The sequence below is a fragment of the Hordeum vulgare genome, chromosome 7H (assembly GCF_904849725.1).
Source record: "Hordeum vulgare subsp. vulgare chromosome 7H, MorexV3_pseudomolecules_assembly, whole genome shotgun sequence".
In the NCBI taxonomy this organism is placed as follows: Eukaryota; Viridiplantae; Streptophyta; class Magnoliopsida; order Poales; family Poaceae; genus Hordeum; species Hordeum vulgare.
Window position 1 is genome coordinate 37,133,141 of NC_058524.1, and position 11,532 is coordinate 37,144,672.

An 11,532-nucleotide genomic window follows, 5' to 3' on the forward strand; every position below is an offset into this window, starting at 1 on the left:
AGTTGGCATGCTATCATCATTTCACCCACATAGCATGTGTTAAAATGTTGAGAGGGCTACGACAAAAACTGGATGCAGTTCGTGTACAAAACGGACAATCTCTCTCGAAGTAGCAGGGTTTCGAACGAGAACTCATCTCTTACAAAGGGATTTCAATTTTTTGAACTTATTTGAACTCCATACTTTTTGTGTGTTCAAAATGCACCATTCAAAGGCACATCACAAAATTTCAACAATTTCTGACTTCATTTGGTATTCTTCGTGCATTTACTTATTTTTTTGAGCTAGTTGACCCTGAAATTGAAAAGCACTACAAATGAACTCTGAAAATGTTGAAAGTTGGCATGCTATCATCATTTCACCCACATAGCATGTGTTAAAAAGTTGAGAGGGCTACGACAAAAACTGGATGCAGTTCGTGTACAAAACGGACAATATCTCTCGAAGTAGCAGGGTTTCGAACGAGAACTCATCTCTTACAAAGGTATTTCATTTTTTTGAACTTATTTGAACTCCATACTTTTTGTGTGTTCAAAATGCACCATTCAAAGGCGCATCACAAAATTTCAACAATTTCTGACTTCATTTGGTATTCTTCGTGCATTTACTTATTTTTTTGAGCTAGTTGACCTTGAAATTGAAAAGCACTACAAATGAACTCTGAAAATGTTGAAAGTTGGCATGCTATCATCATTTCACCCACATAGCATGTGCTAAAAAGTTGAGAGGGCTACGACAAAAACTGGATGCAGTTCGTGTACAAAACGGAAAATCTCTCTCAAAGTAGTAGGGTTTCGAACGAGAACTCATCTCTTACAAAGGGATTTCATTTTATTGAACTTATTTGAACTCCATACTATTTGTGTCTTCAAAATGCACCATTCAAAGGCACATCACAAAATTTCGACAATTTCTGACTTCATTTGGTATTCTTCGTGCATTTACTTATTTTTTTTGAGCTAGTTGACCCTGAAATTGAAAAGCACTACAAATGAACTCTGAAAATGTTGAAAGTTGGCATGATATCATCATTTCACCCACATAGCATGTGATATAAAGTTGAGAGGGCTACGACAAAAACTGGATGCAGTTCGTGTACAAAACGGACAATGTCTCTCGAAGTAGCAGGGTTTCGAACGAGAACTCATCTCTTACAAAGGGATTTCATTTTTTTGAACTTATTTGAACTCCATACTTTTTGTGTGTTCAAAATGCACCATTCAAAGGCACATCACAAAATTTCAACAATTTCTGACTTCATTTGGTATTCTTCGTGCATTTACTTAATTTTTTTGAGCTAGTTGACCCTGAAATTGAAAAGCACTACAAATGAACTCTGAAAATGTTGAAAGTTGGCATGCTATCATCATTTCACCCACATAGCATGTGTTAAAAAGTTGAGAGGGCTACGACAAAAACTGGATGCAGTTCGTGTACAAAACGGACAATATCTTTCGAAGTAGCAGGGTTTCGAACGAGAACTCATCTCTTACAAAGGTATTTCATTTTTTTGAACTTATTTGAACTCCATACTTTTTGTGTGTTCAAAATGCACCATTCAAAGGCGCATCACAAAATTTCAACAATTTCTGACTTCATTTGGTATTCTTCGTGCATTTACTTATTTTTTTGAGCTAGTTGACCTTGAAATTGAAAAGCACTACAAATGAACTCTGAAAATGTTGAAAGTTGGCATGCTATCATCATTTCACCCACATAGCATGTGCTAAAAAGTTGAGAGGGCTACGACAAAAACTGGATGCAGTTCGTGTACAAAACGGAAAATCTCTCTCAAAGTAGTAGGGTTTCGAACGAGAACTCATCTCTTACAAAGGGATTTCATTTTATTGAACTTATTTGAACTCCATACTATTTGTGTCTTCAAAATGCACCATTCAAAGGCACATCACGAAATTTCGACAATTTCTGACTTCATTTGGTATTCTTCGTGCATTTACTTATTTTTTTTGAGCTAGTTGACCCTGAAATTGAAAAGCACTACAAATGAACTCTGAAAATGTTGAAAGTTGGCATGATATCATCATTTCACCCACATAGCATGTGATATAAAGTTGAGAGGGCTACGACAAAAACTGGATGCAGTTCGTGTACAAAACGGACAATGTCTCTCGAAGTAGCAGGGTTTCGAACGAGAACTCATCTCTTACAAAGGGATTTCATTTTTTTGAACTTATTTGAACTCCATACTTTTTGTGTGTTAAAAATGCACCATTCAAAGGCACATCACAAAATTTCAACAATTTCTGACTTCATTTGGTATTCTTCGTGCATTTACTTAATTTTTTTGAGCTAGTTGACCCTGAAATTGAAAAGCACTACAAATGAACTCTGAAAATGTTGAAAGTTGGCATGCTATCATCATTTCACCCACATAGCATGTGTTAAAAAGTTCAGAGGGCTACGACAAAAACTGGATGCAGTTCGTGTACAAAACGGACAATCTCTCTCGAAGTAGGAGGGTTTCGAACGAGAACTCATCTCTTACAGAGGGATTTCAATTTTTTGAACTTATTTGAAATCCATACTTTTTGTGTGTTCAAAATGCACCATTCTAAGGCACATCACAAAATTTCAACAATTTCTGACTTAATTTGGTATTCTTCGTGCATTTGCTTATTTTTTTGAGCTAGTTGACCCAGAAATTGAAAAGCACTACAAATGAACTCTGAAAATTTTGAAAGTTGGCATTCTATCATCATTTCATCCACATAGCATGTGTTAAAAAGTTGAGAGGGCTACGACAAAAAGTGGATGCAGTTCGTGTACAAAACGGACAATATCTCTCGAAGTAGCAGAGTTTCGAACGAGAATTCATCTCTTACAAAGGGATTTCATTTTTTTGAACTTATTTGAACTCCATACTTTTTGTGTGTTCAAAATGCACCATTCAAAGGCACATCACAAAATTTCAACAGTTTCCGACTTCATTTGGTATATATCGTGCATTTACTTATTTTTTTTGAGCTAGTTGACCCTGAAATTGAAAAGCACTACAAATGAACTCTGAAAATGTTGAAAGTTGGCATGCTATCATCATTTCACCCACATAGCATGTGTTAAAATGTTGAGAGGGCTACGACAAAAACTGGATGCAGTTCGTGTACAAAACGGACAATCTCTCTCGAAGTAGCAGGGTTTCGAACGAGAACTCATCTCTTACAAAGGGATTTCAATTTTTTGAACTTATTTGAACTCCATACTTTTTGTGTGTTCAAAATGCACCATTCAAAGGCACATCACAAAATTTCAACAATTTCTGACTTCATTTGGTATTCTTCGTGCATTTACTTATTTTTTTGAGCTAGTTGACCCTGAAATTGAAAAGCACTACAAATGAACTCTGAAAATGTTGAAAGTTGGCATGCTATCATCATTTCACCCACATATCATGTGTTAAAAAGTTGAGAGGGCTACGACAAAAACTGGATGCAGTTCGTGTACAAAACGGACAATATCTCTCGAAGTAGCAGGGTTTCGAACGAGAACTCATCTCTTACAAAGGTATTTCATTTTTTTGAACTTATTTGAACTCCATACTTTTTGTGTGTTCAAAATGCACCATTCAAAGGCGCATCACAAAATTTCAACAATTTCTGACTTCATTTGGTATTCTTCGTGCATTTACTTATTTTTTTGAGCTAGTTGACCTTGAAATTGAAAAGCACTACAAATGAACTCTGAAAATGTTGAAAGTTGGCATGCTATCATCATTTCACCCACATAGCATGTGTTAAAAAGTTGAGAGGGCTACGACAAAAACTGGATGCAGTTCGTGTACAAAACGGAAAATCTCTCTCAAAGTAGTAGGGTTTCGAACGAGAACTCATCTCTTACAAAGGGATTTCATTTTATTGAACTTATTTGAACTCCATACTATTTGTGTCTTCAAAATGCACCATTCAAAGGCACATCACAAAATTTCGACAATTTCTGACTTCATTTGGTATTCTTCGTGCATTTACTTATTTTTTTTGAGCTAGTTGACCCTGAAATTGAAAAGCACTACAAATGAACTCTGAAAATGTTGAAAGTTGGCATGATATCATCATTTCACCCACATAGCATGTGATATAAAGTTGAGAGGGCTACGACAAAAACTGGATGCAGTTCGTGTACAAAACGGACAATGTCTCTCGAAGTAGCAGGGTTTCGAACGAGAACTCATCTCTTACAAAGGGATTTCATTTTTTTGAACTTATTTGAACTCCATACTTTTTGTGTGTTCAAAATGCACCATTCAAAGGCACATCACAAAATTTCAACAATTTCTGACTTCATTTGGTATTCTTCGTGCATTTACTTAATTTTTTTGAGCTAGTTGACCCTGAAATTGAAAAGCACTACAAATGAACTCTGAAAATGTTGAAAGTTGGCATGCTATCATCATTTCACCCACATAGCATGTGTTAAAAAGTTTAGAGGGCTATGACAAAAACTGGATGCAGTTCGTGTACAAAACGGACAATCTCTCTCGAAGTAGCAGGGTTTCGAACGAGAACTCATCTCTTACAAAGGGATTTCATTTTTTTGAACTTATTTGAACTCCATACATTTTGTGTGATCAAAATGCACCATTCAAAGTCACATCACAAAATTTCAACAATTTCTGACATCATTTGGTATATTTCGTGCATTTACTTTTTTTTTTGAGCTAGTTGACCCTGCAATTGAAAAGCACTACAAATGAACTCTGAAAATGTTGAAAGTTGGCATCTATCATCATTTCACCCACATAGCATGTGTCAAAAAGTTGAGAGGGCTACGACAAAAACTGGATGCAGTTCGTGTACAAAACGGACAATCTCGCTCGAAGTAGCAGGGTTTCGAACGAGAACTCATCTCTTACAAAGGGATTTCATTTTTTTTAACTTATTTGAACGCCATACTTTTTGTGTGTTCAAAATGCACCATTCAAAGGCACATCACAAAATTTCAACAATTTCTGACTTCATTTGATATATTTCGTGCATTTACTTATTTTTTTTGAGCTAGTTGACCCTGAAATTGAATAGCACTACAAATGAACTCTGAAAATGTCGAAAGTTGGCATGCTATCATCATTTCACCCAAATAGCATGTGTTAAAAAGTTGAGAGGGCTACGACAAAAACTGGATGCAGTTCGTGTACAAAACGGACAATCTCTCTCGAAGTAGCAGGGTTTCGAACGAGAACTCATCTCTTACAGAGGGATTTCATTTTTTTGAACTTATTTGAAATCCATACTTTTTGTGTGTTCAAAATGCACCATTCTAAGGCACATCACAAAATTTCAACAATTTCTGACTTAATTAGGTATTCTTCGTGCATTTGCTTATTTTTTTTGAGCTAGTTGACCTAGAAATTGAGAAGCACTACAAATGAACTCTGAAAATGTTGAAAGTTGGCATGCTATCATCATTTCACCCACATAGCATGTGTTAAAAAGTTGAGAGGGCTACGACAAAAAATGGATGCAGTTCGTGTACAAAACGGAAAATCTCTCTCAAAGTAGTAGAGTTTCAACGAGAACTCATCTCTTACAAAGAGATTTCATTTTGTTGAACTTATTTGAACTCCATACTATTTGTGTGTTCAAAATGCACCATTCAAAGGCACATCACAAAATTTCAACAATTTCTGACTTCATTTGGTATTCTTCGTGCATTTACTTATTTTTTTTGAGCTAGTTGACCCTGAAATTGAAAAGCACTAGAAATGAACTCGAAAAATGTTGAAAGTTGGCATGCTATCATCATTTCACCCACATAGCATGTGTTAAAAAGTTGAGAGGGCTACGACAAAAACTGGATGCAGTTCGTGTACAAAACGGACAATCTGTCTCGACGTAGCAGGGTTTCGAACGAGAACTCATCTCTTACAGAGGGATTTCAATTTTTTGAACTTATTTGAAATCCATACTTTTTGTGTGTTCAAAATGCACCATTCTAAGGCACATCACAAAATTTCAACAATTTCTGACTTAATTTGGTATTCTTCGTGCATTTGCTTATTTTTTTTGAGCTAGTTGACCCAGAAATTGAAAAGCACTACAAATGAACTCTGAAAATTTTGAAAGTTGGCATTCTATCATAATTTCATCCACATAGCATGTGTTAAAAAGTTGAGAGGGCTACGACAAAAAGTGGATGCAGTTCGTGTACAAAACGGACAATATCTCTCGAAGTAGCAGAGTTTCGAACGAGAATTCATCTCTTACAAAGGGATTTCATTTTTTTGAACTTATTTGAACTCCATACTTTTTGTGTGTTCAAAATGCACCATTCAAAGGCACATCACAAAATTTCAACAGTTTCCGACTTCATTTGGTATATATCGTGCATTTACTTATTTTTTTTGAGCTAGTTGACCCTGAAATTGAAAAGCACTACAAATGAACTCTGAAAATGTTGAAAGTTGGCATGCTATCATCATTTCACCCACATAGCATGTGTTAAAATGTTGAGAGGGCTACGACAAAAACTGGATGCAGTTCGTGTACAAAACGGACAATCTCTCTCGAAGTAGCAGGGTTTCGAACGAGAACTCATCTCTTACAAAGGGATTTCAATTTTTTGAACTTATTTGAACTCCATACTTTTTGTGTGTTCAAAATGCACCATTCAAAGGCACATCACAAAATTTCAACAACTTCTGACTTCATTTGGTATTCTTCGTGCATTTACTTATTTTTTTGAGCTAGTTGACCCTGAAATTGAAAAGCACTACAAATGAACTCTGAAAATGTTGAAAGTTGGCATGCTATCATCATTTCACCCACATAGCATGTGTTAAAAAGTTGAGAGGGCTACGACAAAAACTGGATGCAGTTCGTGTACAAAACGGAAAATCTCTCTCAAAGTAGTAGGGTTTCGAACGAGAACTCATCTCTTACAAAGGGATTTCATTTTATTGAACTTATTTGAACTCCATACTATTTGTGTCTTCAAAATGCACCATTCAAAGGCACATCACAAAATTTCGACAATTTCTGACTTCATTTGGTATTCTTCGTGCATTTACTTATTTTTTTTGAGCTAGTTGACCCTGAAATTGAAAAGCACTACAAATGAACTCTGAAAATGTTGAAAGTTGGCATGATATCATCATTTCACCCACATAGCATGTGATATAAAGTTGAGAGGGCTACGACAAAAACTGGATGCAGTTCGTGTACAAAACGGACAATGTCTCTCGAAGTAGCAGGATTTCGAACGAGAACTCATCTCTTACAAAGGGATTTCATTTTTTTGAACTTATTTGAACTCCATACTTTTTGTGTGTTCAAAATGCACCATTCAAAGGCACATCAGAAAATTTCAACAATTTCTGACATCATTTGGTATTATTCGTGCATTTACTTAATTTTTTTGAGCTAGTTGACCCTGAAATTGAAAAGCACTACAAATGAACTCTAAAAATGTTGAAAGTTGGCATGCTATCATCATTTCACCCACATAGCATGTGTTAAAAAGTTTAGAGGGCTACGACAAAAACTGGATGCAGTTCGTGTACAAAACGGACAATCTCTCTCGAAGTAGCAGCGTTTCGAACGAGAACTCATCTCTTACAAAGGGATTTCATTTTTTTGAACTTATTTGAACTCCATACATTTTGTGTGATCAAAATGCACCATTCAAAGTCACATCACAAAATTTCAACAATTTCTGACTTCATTTGGTATATTTCGTGCATTTACTTATTTTTTTTGAGCTAGTTGACCCTGCAATTGAAAAGCACTACAAATGAACTCTGAAAATGTTGAAAGTTGGCATGCTATCATCATTTTACCCACATAGCATGTGTCAAAAAGTTGAGAGGGCTACGACAAAAACTGGATGCAGTTCGTGTACAAAACGGACAATCTCGCTCGAAGTAGCAGGGTTTCGAACGAGAACTCATCTCTTACAAAGGGATTTCATTTTTTTTAACTTATTTGAACGCCATACTTTTTGTGTGTTCAAAATGCACCATTCAAAGGCACATCACAAAATTTCAACAATTTCTGACTTCATTTGATATATTTCGTGCATTTACTTATTTTTTTTGAGCTAGTTGACCCTGAAATTGAAAAGCACTACAAATGAACTCTGAAAATGTTGAAAGTTGGCATGCTATCATCATTTCACCCACATAGCATGTGTTAAAAAGTTGAGGGGGCTACGACAAAAACTGGATGCAGTTCGTGTACAAAACGGACAATCTCTCTCGAAGTAGCAGGGTTTCGAACGAGAACTCATCTCTTACAGAGGGATTTCATTTTTTTGAACTTATTTGAAATCCATACTTTTTGTGTGTTCAAAATGCACCATTCTAAGGCACATCACAAAATTTCAACAATTTCTGACTTAATTTGGTATTCTTCGTGCATTTGCTTATTTTTTTTGAGCTAGTTGACCTAGAAATTGAGAAGCACTACAAATGAACTCTGAAAATGTTGAAAGTTGGCATGCTATCATCATTTCACCCACATAGCATGTGTTAAAAAGTTGAGAGGGCTACGACAAAAAATGGATGCAGTTCGTGTACAAAACGGAAAATCTCTCTCAAAGTAGTAGAGTTTCAACGAGAACTCATCTCTTACAAAGAGATTTCATTTTGTTGAACTTATTTGAACTCCATACTATTTGTGTGTTCAAAATGCACCATTCAAAGGCACATCACAAAATTTCAACAATTTCTGACTTCATTTGGTATTCTTCGTGCATTTACTTATTTTTTTTGAGCTAGTTGACCCTGAAATTGAAAAGCACTAGAAATGAACTCTAAAAATGTTGAAAGTTGGCATGCTATCATCATTTCACCCACATAGCATGTGTTAAAAAGTTGAGAGGGCTACGACAAAAACTGGATGCAGTTCGTGTACAAAACGGACAATCTGTCTCGACGTAGCAGGGTTTCGAACGAGAACTCATCTCTTACAGAGGGATTTCAATTTTTTGAACTTATTTGAAATCCATACTTTTTGTGTGTTCAAAATGCACCATTCTAAGGCACATCACAAAATTTCAACAATTTCTGACTTAATTTGGTATTCTTCGTGCATTTGCTTATTTTTTTTGAGCTAGTTGACCCAGAAATTGAAAAGCACTACAAATGAACTCTGAAAATTTTGAAAGTTGGCATTCTATCATCATTTCATCCACATAGCATGTGTTAAAAAGTTGAGAGGGCTACGACAAAAAGTGGATGCAGTTCGTGTACAAAACGGACAATATCTCTCGAAGTAGCAGAGTTTCGAACGAGAATTCATCTCTTACAAAGGGATTTCATTTTTTTGAACTTATTTGAACTCCATACTTTTTGTGTGTTCAAAATGCACCATTCAAAGGCACATCACAAAATTTCAACAGTTTCCGACTTCATTTGGTATATATCGTGCATTTACTTATTTTTTTTGAGCTAGTTGACCCTGAAATTGAAAAGCACTACAAATGAACTCTGAAAATGTTGAAAGTTGGCATGCTATCATCATTTCACCCACATAGCATGTGTTAAAATGTTGAGAGGGCTACGACAAAAACTGGATGCAGTTCGTGTACAAAACGGACAATCTCTCTCGAAGTAGCAGGGTTTCGAACGAGAACTCATCTCTTACAAAGGGATTTCAATTTTTTGAACTTATTTGAACTCCATACTTTTTGTGTGTTCAAAATGCACCATTCAAAGGCACATCACAAAATTTCAACAATTTCTGACTTCATTTGGTATTCTTCGTGCATTTACTTATTTTTTTGAGCTAGTTGACCCTGAAATTGAAAAGCACTACAAATGAACTCTGAAAATGTTGAAAGTTGGCATGCTATCATCATTTCACCCACATAGCATGTGTTAAAAAGTTGAGAGGGCTACGACAAAAACTGGAAGCAGTTCGTGTACAAAACGGAAAATCTCTCTCAAAGTAGTAGGGTTTCGAACGAGAACTCATCTCTTACGAAGGGATTTCATTTTATTGAACTTATTTGAACTCCATACTATTTGTGTCTTCAAAATGCACCATTCAAAGGCACATCACAAAATTTCGACAATTTCTGACTTCATTTGGTATTCTTCGTGCATTTACTTATTTTTTTTGAGCTAGTTGACCCTGAAATTGAAAAGCACTACAAATGAACTCTGAAAATGTTGAAAGTTGGCATGATATCATCATTTCACCCACATAGCATGTGATATAAAGTTGAGAGGGCTACGACAAAAACTGGATGCAGTTCGTGTACAAAACGGACAATGTCTCTCGAAGTAGCAGGGTTTCGAACGAGAACTCATCTCTTACAAAGGGATTTCATTTTGTTGAACTTATTTGAACTCCATACTTTTTGTGTGTTCAAAATGCACCATTCAAAGGCACATCAGAAAATTTCAACAATTTCTGACATCATTTGGTATTATTCGTGCATTTACTTAATTTTTTTGAGCTAGTTGACCCTGAAATTGAAAAGCACTACAAATGAACTCTGAAAATGTTGAAAGTTGGCATGCTATCATCATTTCACCCACATAGCATGTGTTAAAAAGTTTAGAGGGCTACGACAAAAACTGGATGCAGTTCGTGTACAAAACGGACAATCTCTCTCGAAGTAGCAGCGTTTCGAACGAGAACTCATCTCTTACAAAGGGATTTCATTTTTTTGAACTTATTTGAACTCCATACATTTTGTGTGATCAAAATGCACCATTCAAAGTCACATCACAAAATTTCAACAATTTCTGACTTCATTTGGTATATTTCGTGCATTTACTTATTTTTTTTGAGCTAGTTGACCCTGCAATTGAAAAGCACTACAAATGAACTCTGAAAATGTTGAAAGTTGGCATGCTATCATCATTTTACCCACATAGCATGTGTCAAAAAGTTGAGAGGGCTACGACAAAAACTGGATGCAGTTCGTGTACAAAACGGACAATCTCGCTCGAAGTAGCAGGGTTTCGAACGAGAACTCATCTCTTACAAAGGGATTTCATTTTTTTTAACTTATTTGAACGCCATACTTTTTGTGTGTTCAAAATTCACCATTCAAAGGCACATCACAAAATTTCAACAATTTCTGACTTCATTTGATATATTTCGTGCATTTACTTATTTTTTTTGAGCTAGTTGACCCTGAAATTGAAAAGCACTACAAATGAACTCTGAAAATGTTGAAAGTTGGCATGCTATCATCATTTCACCCACATAGCATGTGTTAAAAAGTTGAGGGGGCTACGACAAAAACTGGATGCAGTTCGTGTACAAAACGGACAATCTCTCTCGAAGTAGCAGGGTTTCGAACGAGAACTCATCTCTTACAGAGGGATTTCATTTTGTTGAACTTATTTGAAATCCATACTTTTTGTGTGTTCAAAATGCACCATTCTAAGGTACATCACAAAATTTCAACAATTTCTGACTTAATTTGGTATTCTTCGTGCATTTGCTTTTTTTTTTTGAGCTAGTTGACCTAGAAATTGAGAAGCACTACAAATGAACTCTGAAAATGTTGAAAGTTGGCATGCTATCATCATTTCACCCACATAGCATGTGTTAAAAAGTTGAG